Here is a 13,665-nt window from a genome sequence, read left to right as displayed (position 1 = left end):
GCAATAACCATACACGAAAAGATGCGCCAGACACGAGGTTCAAATTCCCAATGCTAGGGTTTATTGCAAGCAAAAAATAGTATCAATTGGCCAATTCTGATCTCACGCCCCGCGACGTGAGTTTCCTAGACCTCGAGGGACGCAAGAGAGCGAATTACGTACATCAGTTACATATATACAAAATGCATATCATACATTCAGCAAAGTCATGTTCAACACCCCTCTTCATTAAGTTCCTTTGAACTCGGGATGACAATGGACATATCCGACGAGTATGATGATTATGACATTTTTGATGTCTATTCTAGTAACAATGTGCAATTAGAAAGTGCGGAGGCATCTTTTAGTTGTTGAACAGAACACGGTGGTTCTGTTCCTGGAAGCAAGCTGCACACGGGGGAAAAGCCACATTCCAAGCTTTGCTAACTATGAGGTACTATTCGTGTCCTGGGAGCCGACACGTTCTAAAGGGTTTTGCGAAGGGGGGCCGTAAGAAGAGCATAATTCAAGCCTTTAGCTGTTTTATTCTAACACATTCTACCATCGTACGAGACTGGCTGGCAGCTGTGAAGTGATTAAATGCCCTGCAGCTCTCTCCCAAGGCTACCGAGAGGGAGCGTGGGCATTCCTCTCTGGGCTACTCATGAGGAGTTTCAACAAGCTCTTCAGTCCCGCGACCTTGTCCTTTCGTATTCAGACAACAATGTTAACAGTTGAGCAGATTAAGCAGAATCCACATGAGCAATGGTTAACAAGAAAAATGGCGATTCTTGCTACGTTTAAAATGGCCGCTCGTAGGTCAAGTATAGCAGTTTATATTTCTATAATTCGGTGCATAAAACGGTTGGCCCACGGCCATCAAGTTACGTCTATCATTCAAATTAAGGGTATTCATTTTTCCAGATTGACACCACCCTATTACATGGAGGCCTCCTGCCTGGGGTCTTCCATGTCATGGGGTAGAGGGAGCCCTCAGACTTCAAAAAGAAAGTTTCTTTTTGTAGTCTCCCTGCCTTCATAAAGCCATTATTGCTGTTACAGAAATAATGTCTTTATGAAGCAGAGTGATTTCAAAATGAAATTTAAAGAAAAAAAAAGAACATTTTGAAAAAAAATGTGTTTTCATTTTTTTTCTCCAGGTGGGTCTCCCGACAAGGACATGTGCTAGCAGGGCCCCCTGTCACGCCATTGCCTGCAGGTAGCCCTTTTATTCAAGATGCCACGTGGTTAAATGGCTCCCTGCAGGGGTCGGCAGCTCAGGAGTCCTTTTTGTCTACTGCCGGGGCTCTGCCCCAGATAACCCCTGCACACGTAAAGCCATGCTTTCAACTAATGCAACCATACTCAATTTATCAACTTCAGATGCCTGATTCGGCTATGGCTCGAATATCCGAAGTGCATGCTTGCCGATGTCATAAGAAGACCTTAGCCACGCGACCTATCTACTAACCCGAACACACACATGGTAACAGTTTGAGCTGCCATTGACATTAGGGTAACAATCAGTGTTCTCAGCCGGCACTTTCGTTATATTTTGAATGGAGTCAGGCCCAACCTTCCCACAATAGAGGAGTCTATATTCCCTCGGCTGCTTATAGTAGATTGGGGACATGTCTCCGACCCCTCCAGTCCAGACATCACAAGCCACACCTATGTAGAATAATCAAACATATCAAAAATTAACAAGGGCTAAAAAAGGAATAAATTGTACGGACAGTTTACATCACAATTCATTTCATATGAAGTGTGGATTTATTTTTAAAAATATATATTTTGCTACTGAGTTGTACATGAACAATTTACAAAAGAGTGGAACTTCGTGGAGTCAAAGTTGATTCCACCTAATTATTAGTCCCAAAAAAATGTATCACCACTGTACCAACTACTGGAAAGTCTTCAAATTACCTTGGAAAATTAACAAAAAAGATATCCTACATTCAAAATTGCTCTGGTGTGGCGAGAGTCGTCTTTTATTAGGAAGCTGAATCGAGGTAGTTATGAGCTACACCGCCATCTAGTGGACAAGCTACTGCACTGTATACTATTAACATGTACTGCAAAAGTGTCTTTGTTTGCGGAAGGAAAATGTAGGTTGTCATGAACAAAACAAATGCACGTTTCATATCTTCCGCTAACACACGTTTGTGATTCTGCACAGGAACTGTTACCAGAAGATGTCGGGTGGCATTACAGAAAGTCTTCACCTGTGCAAGTGCAATTAGAATTGGGGAAAATATTGCCTGAATAATAAATATATTTTTAAAATGCATTGTGTCACTGGACAATATTTGCCCTAGTCCTAGTCATTTGCCACGGTGCAAAATGCATTGAAAGAATAGGTTCTTTGAACCAGACCATTTTTGACCCCGTGTTAATTGCACTAGAACAAAATGCCCAGAGAAATTAGAACCACAGAAGACCACATCACCTTCAGGAAACTGCTCAAAACCTGGATGTTAAGCAGACAATGACAACCTTGAATGGAGAGGAGATGACACGTGCCAAAGAACCATAAACAAGATCTTGGCTAGATACCGTCAGGTGGCAACCAAAGAGCTGTGCCAGAAGCTCCAACAAACTGACTGACATACTAACCCATTCTCCCCTTCCTTCTCCTCCAACATAACTGAAGCCACTACACCAGACCTTGGACTAGCCACACTGCACATAAATAAACAGAGAATCAGTACTATGTTCACACCCAGCATCTCTAGATGCTGAGGCCAAACTATAGTTAACCACCCACATATTCCATAAAACCATCAAAAACGCAACCACACACCAAGACACCAGATAATCTTGCCGCTTCGGCCACCCGTGACTCTGGATCCCTTATGGACACTATCTAACCAGGGTGCATGACCGAAAACACACAAGACACCCACACAAAAACCTACCACACACCCGAGGCATGGAACCTTAACCATAAGGTTACAATGCCTCTCGCACAAACTGCCACATGCAAAGCAACACTCACAGATGCCAGTTCCTCCTGGTTGGTAGCGGTGGGCGGTATAAATAAACATGACATAACATAACACAACTTGTACCGGTGTACATCTCTGAAATATGGGACATGATCTTTGTAGGAAATGAGATCCTAACAACAATAGCACAGTATGGAATTAAACAGTGCTTTATGATTTCTAAAAAAAACTCCTGCCACCTCAGGATGCTCAGAAGAGTCCTACCCTTCTGCAGAGCAATGCGTGGAAATCACAGGAGTTTTGGTGTTATCCCTTTTGGATCTCGGTAGCAAGGTTCCAGATGATACACATCCAGACGCTAGGCCTGAATACAAACAATTTAAAAAAAAGCTTTGGCTAAGCCAAGTAGTCTGACTTTGAAAAAATAGAGATGTTCATATTTTGCAAAGCCCCATTACACAAAACAGACTTAACCTCTACTTTTACAAAGCTAGACCTGCCGGCCTTCCCAATGCTTGTTACAAATTCCTGCACCCTCCTAGTTCACATCCACTTATATAAATGAGTTATTTCAATCATCTGCTTTCTTCTCACTGGTTCTATTCCATTTTGACTTCCTCAATGCCCTCCTCCCAGGATTCTCCTTCCTAAAATCATCTTCCCTCCAGATAAATGTCCATATTTGCTCCTCCTCCTTATTCTTCTTTTCCTCAGGCTAGAGTGGAAGGAGCACCTCGGCCTCACCTCAAGTATGATACCTAAGCAGGCAGAGACATGTGTGTGGGGTTGCTCTTGGTTCTCCGGCTCAGAGGAGATTTGCGTGGCATTTTCGGTTGGACTGCAGTTAGGGCAGGATCAAACAGATGCGCAAATGGAGAGACTGCTCTGGAATGGCACTGAAAGGCAAAGCTCAATAATGGCCCTTGAGAGCCAGTTGTAGCACAGAGAGAAAACTGTTTAAGATTGTGAATTTTTTCACCAGAGAATGTCTTGTATTGATCAGTTGTCAACCGACCTATCTACTAATTTTCCCCACCTTCCTTGGTCTGCCATTTCCTCTTGTCTGTTCTCCTTTCTTTGTAACATTCAAGAAAACGTTGATATTGTGGATCTCTTGATTTGGAGAAAGGGCAGTACCAGGGACGATGGGCAGTCAACTGAGAGAGGGAAGGGGCAGACTGGACCCAACAGCTGACAATCAGTCTCGGCCATGTTTATTCATGACTTATTCTTCTCCATGGGTGTCAAGGTGTGTTTGGTGAGGTTTATTTGGTGTGGTTGACGGCCGCTGACTGGTAACTTCAAAGACCAAACTACTATTAGTTTTCTTACTGTGGGGACCTGTGCTTGTTCCTTTTCCCACGAGTCCATCCATCCCAATGGTAGATTTAAATCTCTGACATCGGTTGGTACTTTACTGACATTCAAGTCCTGTGTTATTCTCTGCACCAAGTCCTTAACGTTTGGTTGTTGTCAGCAGATCAGAGTTAGCACTGAGGATCATAGTTGTCTAGATGGTCTTTCGACATTCATCTCCGGTAGCCGGTAGGAAAAATTCTACCGTAGCTCTGACTCTGACATGTGGGTTCTCGACACGGGTGCAACAGGCGTCCAGAGCAGGGCAATTTGTTTAGGTGCAAAACAGTAGGGATGGGTTACGGGTTGTTGGGGCTCTCCCATTCACCACCTCCAAGACCTACTTCATGTAATGTGTGGTCCTTGGCCCCTCGTTTCTTCCACGGTCCAATCCGCTAAACTTATATATCGAACCTCGACAAATAGCGTTCAGAGCTGCTCCCTTGATATGCGGTTTGGGTTGTTGGATGGAAGCCAGTGTTTGTCCAATGGTCTTCAGAGTATTTTCAAAATTCACAGATTTTACATGAGTTTTAGCTGCTGCATGTGAGTAGTGAGACATGCTATCAAGGTCTATATTAGCATCTTGACGAGAAAGTCTACTCCAACCAAGAAATGCATAATTTCAAGAGAGGCTGTTATTTGGAAGTGAACCTCTGCATTTGTATGAACTACTCTAGACATATTGCACAGCTGGAAATCATGTAAAGGTTGGTATGGACCATCCCTAATTGTTGTACAGGCTTAATTTGAATAGGAGTGGAGTGATAGAGTGACGTCCTAGAAAGGTAAAGGGACGTTGAAATTCTCCTACAATCATGAATGGACCATTAAATAATGCCATAGTCAATACAATATCTTTTAATCTGTCAAGGTAAAGCTGGATAACTCATGATAGTTGTAGTCCTAATGTGAACAACTGCAGCATTCCCATTTGTCACCAGGCACTCTTTGAATGATCTGCTATCAGACAGCTTTCTTAAAGCAGGGTCCAGGCCACCTCCCTCTGTGCTGTAAGGGCAATGGATACTCTCATGTTCTTCCTACAATGGAGGCCATTCATATTAATACACAATACCTCTCCTTTATCTCACCACTGCAGTGCAAGCTGAGATTGTAGCTTTCCTTTGAAATGTTAATCCTTTTTAACACCCTCTCCCTAATGCTATCCCTTCACATGTCAATCTGGAAAAATGAATACCCTTCATTTGAATGACAGACGTAACTTGATGGCCGTGGGCCAACCGTCTTATGCACCGAATTATAGAAATATAAACTGCTATGCTTGACCAACAAGCAGCCATTTTAAATGTAGCAAGAATCGCCATTTTGCTGGTTAACCATTGCTCATTGCTTTCTGTCTAAAACTGCTTTGCAGCTTGTAATTCATGTGAATTCTGCTTGCTCTGCGCAACTGTTAACATTGTTGTCTGAATATGAAAGGACAAGGTCGCGGGACTGAAGAGTTTGTTGAAACTCCTCATGAGTAGCCCAGAGAGGAATGCCCACGCTCCCTCTCTGTAGCCTTGGGAGAGAGAGCTGCAGGGCATTAATCACTTCACAGCTGCAAGCCAGTCTCGTATGATGGTAGAATATGTTAGAATAAAACAGCTAAAGGCTTGAATTATGTTCTTCCTACGGCCCCCCTTCGCAAAACCCTTTAGAACGTGTCGGCTCCCAGGACACGAATAGTACCTCATAGATAGCAAAGCTTGGAATGTGGCTCTTCCCCTGTGTGCAGCTTGCTTCCAAGAACAGAACCACAGTGTTCTGTTCAACAACTAAAAGATGCCTCCGCACTTTCTAATTGCACATTGTTACTAGAATAGACATCGAAAGTGTCATAATCGTCATACTCGTCGGATATGTCCATCGTCATCCCGAGTTCAAAGGAACTTAATAAAGAGGGGTGTTAAACATGACATTGCTGATTGTATGATATGCATTTTGTATATATGTAACTGATGTACGTAATTTGCTCTCTTGCGTCCCTCGAGGTCTAGGAAACTCACGTCGCGGGGCGAGAGATCAGAATTGGCCAATTGATACTATTTTTGCTTGCAATAAACCCTAGCATTGGGAATTTGAACCTCGTGTCTGGCGCCTCATTTCGTGTATGGTTATTGCCTTGTTTCCATAGCACGAGGGACTCCTAGGGGCCCCTTTCACACAGACCCTCCCACCTCCCCAGTCCTTTGTGATCTCTTCTCCTTAAAGGGCCACTATCCTCCAGGCAGAGCATGTGTCGTCCCCATACCTCTCCCACCCGAAATACAATGTTTTGTTTTCTAGGAAGATGCCACATGTCAAGTAGATCTTCCTGCCACCCCCCACGCTGCTGCTGGTGAGGATGAAAGTCCTCTACTCTAACTCTGGCAGGAGGCACTGGACCTTTTGCTTGTTCCTGACTGGTTTTCTGACCTTTATTGACAGCTTAATAAGTCCCCATCTATGGCCCCATGTGAGATGGGATGTTGTGATGTGCCTTTAGATATACCATTGGCTACTCATGCTTTGGGTGTTCCAGATACCACACCTACTACCTGTACAAAGCAGACTCTCAGGTTAAATGTGGCTCCATTGATTTGTGACAAAATTACCTTTTCAGATTCAGCTTGTATCTGGAGGGATGCACTAGAGAGTGTTCCCATGTTTGACCTTTAATCTGAGTTCATTTACTAAACTGTTCCTTAAGCTTCATAGAAAACCGATAATGCCATGCTCATGTCTTCTGCCAGCCTTCGAAAAATGAGGACAGGGGAGCCAAGACTAGACCTGGTCAGCTATCCCAATGATGTCTGAAATTCCCGAACAGGAAAGTTTGAAAGTGCTAACCACAAGGGACAACATGAGTACAGGTTGAAAGAATGCATCTTTCTGATTGGAAAGCTGAGTTTTCACGCAGTTCCATGTTTTCCTATTTAACCTGGGAATCTGCGCTCTTACATTGTGTAACAATGGGATGTGTCTTGAAACAAAATAAAGCAAAACCAACCTGAAGAAGGTTATTGGGAAGCCTCCCTCCTGAAGCATGACAAGGCCAGTCAGATCTTTAAGATCTGTCAGTGACTGCAGACATCAGACTTCTCAAGAGATGAAAGAGAACCACCAGCGTTCCCTATCCGTAACCCAGTAAATACAGATAGGTTGAAATCCTCAAGGATCCTATGTTCCTAGAAGAAGCCTTGCTGCTCATCACGACGTGAATCATCCTCATTTAGGCGTGTGCTTCAGACAGCCTGTGCACCACTTATGCATAGATTCTGCAGCCTATTGTTAATGAACCCAAGAATAACAAAGCATTAATCAAGTATCATTGTGATGCTGGTGAGTTGACCTCCTATGTGAACAGGGACCACTAAGCACCGACTACAATTCCCGTAATCAGAGCTATACTGACTGTGATTAGTTCTGCTGCACAGTTCCTCTTGTTTTCAGTTCAGATGCTTCTCCACTGGGTCTTCTGTCAGTCGGCTTGCCTGCAGTATCTCGTGGTCCTCACCTGAGCCTCTGCTAAAGAACGGGAGACCACCATTGCCAATGTTGAACTTTGATGTTTCACATGCAATCAACTTTAGTATACCATGGAAGTACTGGCTAAATAAATGACCACAATTCTTAAAATTGGGCCTATGTTTAACATTGTGAGCACTGCAACCGGTGGACCATTTCCCACTCAGACAATCATAAACCAGTCTCTCATTCACATTTAATCCTGTGGGAAACTGACAGTGTGTTGAGCTGATATGCTTCCAAAGGCACCTTGGAAATGTACAATCGCATTTGTTATCAGGAATATGTGCAGCACTTGGGCATAACACCAAAGTTCTCATTTTCAGAAAAATGTCCCAGCCTTAGGAAACTGGTACTCATCTTAACAGAGGATAAAGAAGTAATTTTCAAAAAATCTTTGTGTGGGCATGGCCTTATTAAATTGTATGTGGGTGTTGTACCGCAGCTTAACCACCCCACTGCCCTCCTAAGAGTTTACCTTACCTACCACTAGTTGAGCCAGAGAATGTTTTTAGGAAACACGGTTACCTACTTGTGTGCCTGTCTCTCTCATTCCCTAATGCAGGGTTTATTAAAACCATCAGAACAGTGTCCACTCCAAATTGAACTCCCCATTTGTCACAAGATAATCAATTTCAAGGAAACTACACAAGGTAGTCTTCCTCTAGTACTTGTATCTGCACCTCCCACACAAGCAAACCCATGCATGACCTCCAAACCACTTCAGCCCACATACCCGACTATGTTCACTTCACCTTGAACACCAATGAAAACATCTCCCTTAACTCCCTGGGATATTTTCTATCTTCAGAAAAAAACATGTCTTCATTTGCCTTTTATTCTCTCCACAGTACCTGAGGGGGACAAATATACATAACGTTCTTTTCTTCTGCCTGAAAGAAGCCACATCATGTTTAGAGTCACACAAAATGGCCATATCATCAATGCAACTATTGTGCTCCCAAAATCTCCCTGGGATGTGCCACATAGAACTATGCACGATTCTGTGTATATCATTTCACCAGTAGGGGTTTTCTTATCATTGAACAGGGGTCTTGGAGCCTTACCATGCACACACTTCTGCATTGCACTCAAGCAGTAACCACATATGTGCAGGGGTAAGTGCCTTAGCCAGGACATTGTTGGACAAGGGCTTAGAACACACACCTGGTGAATCGAGCAGCCATTAGTGCTGGGTTTATAGACATAAATCACGAACAGCAGATTATTGTACAAAGCTTAAAATAATATGGTGGACTAAAATACAACCCTACAATGTAAATATGGTGAGAAATAGTGATTTTCTTTTTGTTGGTTTGAATAACATTGGTGTCCAATTCAGTCTGATTTTATGCTGACTTCAAGTTGACCCAGGTGTCACATTAGACTGTTCGCACCACTGGGAAACTCATTGAGAGGGAGCATGTTAGAAAAATACTTTAACATTTCAAGAAAATAGAATGTGCGGTGTTCTGAGAGATTAACATTTAGAATGACCAAATGGTCAGATTTATAACCCAGCCTTAAAGGCAACTTCATCGATGAAAAGTGCAATTTTTAAACTCTATGGCCGATTAAAAAAAAAAAAAGAAAACTGCCCATCTGGAATCTAATACAATGAGAACAAAGGGGCATGTAATCTAATTTCAAATCAATCATTCACGTAGGCTGTTACATAGATTTGTTTACGTGAGTCATGTGCAGAAGCACAAGGCTCTAGCCCACAGTTTAAATACAGGGCATGAATCAAATCTTTCATTTTACATAGACAAACTAATAAGACTCTTAACTTTAAAACCATACAATCTACCAACATTGGAATGGGTGTGTTTGAAGGTAAGTGTCCCTTTTTTGATTTGACACCAACTTCTCATTCCCTACAATTATTTACAAATGAATACAATTATGAATGTTTATAAAATGAGTTATCAAAATGCTATAAATATGTGATCCATAGCCAGACTTGAGCCTAGGCCAGGAATTATAGTAATCCATGTTTCATTGAGGTGCCAGGCGGCTGCAATGAATTATGGAAGAAAAAAAATGGTATTCAGCATTGTAAGAGTGCAATAAATTCTCTCCTTGGCTCATTCCAAAGAGAAAACTCCTGATATTTTGTATGAAATGCAACAGTAATTCCCATTATAATTAAAGCTCAGTGATATTTGTCTGCATATAGAAAGTAGCTTGCTTCTGTGAGTTGCCTCCTAATTTTATTTTATTTTAAGCAGAAGGATATTACATTCAAATAAATACAAAATGCATCTCTCTGTGCTGTGAGCGCTATGTAAAATAGGAAACAATTCCCAGTGCTGACGGTGCAACATGTAATAGGTGATATTCAAAAAGTCCCCTAAGCGCTATCACAGGTACAGTCAAAATAAGACCATGGTTCGAGGGCTCGTACCACAGCATAATGGAGATATGTTAGATAATGTGTATTCTTTGAAGGGCATAGCTATTTAATAAGGTATGGGAAATGGTTGGGAAATTTCAATTCCCATAGAAATGTTGCAAATGGGGTGGGTGAGTCAAAATAGTCGGTGCTTTCTGAATTTAAAACATTACTTCTCTAAGGCAAAACTTGCAGAATGCTAATGCCAGTTATTGCACACATATTGTAAACTGCACACACGTTTTAGGAGTCCACAGCACCATTCTTTGGGAAGTGATACAATGTTTTCCCCATTCTTAAATTCCTTCCTCTTTGTCTTCTGATTGCTCTGCATTTTGCCTGATTCGGCTATGGCTCGAATATCCAAAGTGCATGCTTGCCGATGTCATAAGAAGACCTTAGCCACGCGACCTATCTACTAACCCGAACACACACATGGTAACAGTTTGAGCTGCCATTGACATTAGGGTAACAATCAGTCTCCTCAGCCGGGGACTTTCGTTATATTTTGAATGGAGTCAGGCCCAACCTTCCCACAATAGAGGAGTCTATATTCCCTCGGCTGCTTATAGTAGATTGGGGACATGTCTCCGACCCCTCCAGTCCAGACATCACAAACCACACCTATGTAGAATAATCAAACATATCAAAAATTAACAAGGGCTAAAAAAGGAATAAATTGTACGGACAGTTTACATCGCAATTCATTTCATATGAAGTGTGGATTTATTTTTAAAAATATATATTTTGCTACTGAGTTGTACATGAACAATTTACAAAAGAGTGGAAATTCGTGGAGTCAAAGTTGATTCCACCTAAATATTAGTCCCAAAGAAATGTATCACCACTGTACCAACTACTGGAAAGTCTTCAAATTACCTTGGAAAATTAACAAAAAAGATATCCTACATTCAAGATTGCTCTGGTGTGGCGAGAGTCGTCTTTTATTAGGAAGCTGAATCGAGCTAGTTATGAGCTACACCGCCATCTAGTGGACAAGCTACTGCACTGTATACTATTAAAATGTACTGCAAAAGTGTCTTTGTTTGCGGAAGGAAAATGTAGGTTGTCATGAACAAAACAAATGCACGTTTCATATCTTCGGCTAACACACGTTTGTGATTCTGCACAGGAACTGTTACCAGAAGATGTCGGGTGGCATTACAGAAAGTCTTCACCTGTGCAAGTGCAATTAGAATTGAGGAAAATATTGCCCTAATAATAAATATATTTTAAAAATGCATTGTGTCACTGGACAATATTTGCCCTAGTCCTAGTCATTTGCCACGGTGCAAAATGCATTGAAAGAATAGGTTCTTTGAACCAGACCATTTTTGACCCTGTGTTAATTGCACTAGAACAAAATGCCCAGAGAAATTAGAACCACAGAAGACCACATCACCTTCAGGAAACTGCTCAAAACCTGGCTATTAAGCAGACAATGACAACCTTGAATGGAGAGGAGATGACACGTGCCAAAGAACCATAAACAAGATCTTGGCTAGATACCGTCAGGTGGCAACCAAAGAGCTGTGCCAGAAGCTCCAACAAACTGACTGACATACTAACCCATTCTCCGCTTCCTTCTCCTCCAACATAACTGAAGCCACTACACCAGACCTTGGACTAGCCACAATGCACATAAATAAACAGAGAATCAGTACTATGTTCACACCCAGCATCTCTAGATGCTGAGGCAAAACTAGAGTTAACCACCCACATATTCCATAAAACCATCAAAAACGCAGCCACACACCAAGACACCAGATAATCTTGCCGCTTCGGCCACCCGTGACTCTGGATCCCTTATGGACACTATCTAACCAGGGTGCATGACCGAAAACACACAAGACACCCACACAAAAACCTACCCTACCACACACCTGAGGCATGGAACCTTAACCATAAGGTTACAATGCCTCTCGCACAAACTGCCACATGCAAAGCAACACTTACAGATGCCAGTTCCTCCTGGTTGGTAGCGGTGGGCGGTATAAATAAACATGACATAACATAACACAACTTGTACCGGTGTACATCTCTGAAATATGGGACATGATCTTTGTAGGAAATGAGATCCTAACAACAATAGCACAGTATGGAATTAAACAGTGCTTTATGATTTCTAAAAAAAACTCCTGCCACCTCAGGATGCTCAGAAGAGTCCTACCCTTCTGCAGAGCAATGCGTGGAAATCACAGGAGTTTTGGTGTTATCCCTTTTGGATCTCGGTAGCAAGGTTCCAGATGATACACATCCAGACGCTAGGCCTGAATACAAACAATTTTAAAAAAAGCTTTGGCTAAGCCATGTAGTCTGACTTTGAAAAAATAGAGATGTTCATATTTTGTAAAGCCCCATTACACAAAACAGACGTAACCTCTACTTTTACAAAGCTAGACCTGCCGGCCTTGCCAATGCTTGTTACAAATTCCTGCACCCTCCTAGTTCACATCCACTTATATAAATGAGTTATTCCAATCATCTGCTTTCTTCTCACTGGTTCTATTCCATTTTGACTTCCTCAATGCCCTCCTCCCAGGATTCTCCTTCCTAAAATCATCTTCCCTCCAGATAAATGTCCATATTTTCTCCTCCTCCTTATTCTTCTTTTCCTCAGGCTAGAGTGGAAGGAGCACCTCGGCCTCACCTCAAGTATGATACCTAAGCAGGCAGAGACATGTGTGTGGGGTTGCTCTTGGTTCTCCGGCTCAGAGGAGATTTGCGTGGCATTTTCGGTTGGACTGCAGTTAGGGCAGGATCAAACAGATGCGCAAATGGAGAGACTGCTCTGGAATGGCACTGAAAGGCAAAGCTCAATAATGGCCCTTCAGAGCCAGTTATAGCACAGAGAGAAAACTGTTTAAGATTGTGAATTTTTTCACCAGAGAATGTCTCGTATTGATCAGTTGTCAACCGACCTATCTACTAATTTTCCCCACCTTCCTTGGTCTGCCATTTCCTCTTGTCTGTTCTCCTTTCTTTGTAACATTCAAGAAAACGTTGATACTGTGGATCTCTTGATTTGGAGAAAGGGCAGTACCAGGGAAGATGGGCAGTCAACTGAGAGAGGGAAGGGGCAGACTGGACCCAACAGCTGACAATCAGTCTCGGCCATGTTTATTCATGACTTATTCTTCTCCATGGGTGTCAAGGTGTGTTTGGTGAGGTTTATTTGGTGTGGTTGACGGCCGCTGACTGGTAACTTCAAAGACCAAACTACTATTAGTTTTCTTACTGTGGGGACCTGTGCTTGTTCCTTTTCCCACGAGTCCATCCATCCCAATGGTAGATTTAAATCTCTGACATCGGTTGGTACTTTACTGACATTCAAGTCCTGTGTTACTCTCTGCACCAAGTCCTTAACGTTTGGTTGTTGTCAGCAGATCAGAGTTAACACTAGGATCATAGTTGTCTAGATGGTCTTTCGACATTCATCTCCGGTAGCCGGTAGGAAGAATTCTACCGTAGCTC

The 13,665-nt window shown here is 42.5% G+C and overlaps 1 protein-coding gene across 4 annotated transcripts in view; it reads right to left on the bottom strand.

Moving 5' to 3' along the window:
• LOC138529547 (ly6/PLAUR domain-containing protein 3-like) overlaps nt 1-13,665 on the bottom strand; it is a 407,116-nt gene that overhangs the window by 326,826 nt on the left and 66,625 nt on the right. Inside the window, exons 1-2 of one of the 4 annotated variants that reach the window (XM_069640841.1) lie at nt 8,552-8,830; nt 7,684-7,796 (exon numbers count right to left, since the gene is read on the bottom strand). The exons of the other annotated variants lie outside the window; for them this stretch is intronic. The gene's annotated coding sequence lies outside the window, so the exon portion shown is untranslated. Of the gene's footprint in view, nt 1-7,683; nt 7,797-8,551; nt 8,831-13,665 lie in introns of those variants that run through there. 4 annotated transcript variants of the gene reach the window in all.

Source organism: Ambystoma mexicanum, chromosome 1q, assembly GCF_040938575.1.
Source record: "Ambystoma mexicanum isolate Mex_15411 chromosome 1q, UKY_AmexF1_1, whole genome shotgun sequence".
Taxonomy (NCBI): Eukaryota; Metazoa; Chordata; class Amphibia; order Caudata; family Ambystomatidae; genus Ambystoma; species Ambystoma mexicanum.
Note: the sequence above shows the minus strand (reverse complement) of the source record. Positions and strands in the feature narration are given on the sequence as shown.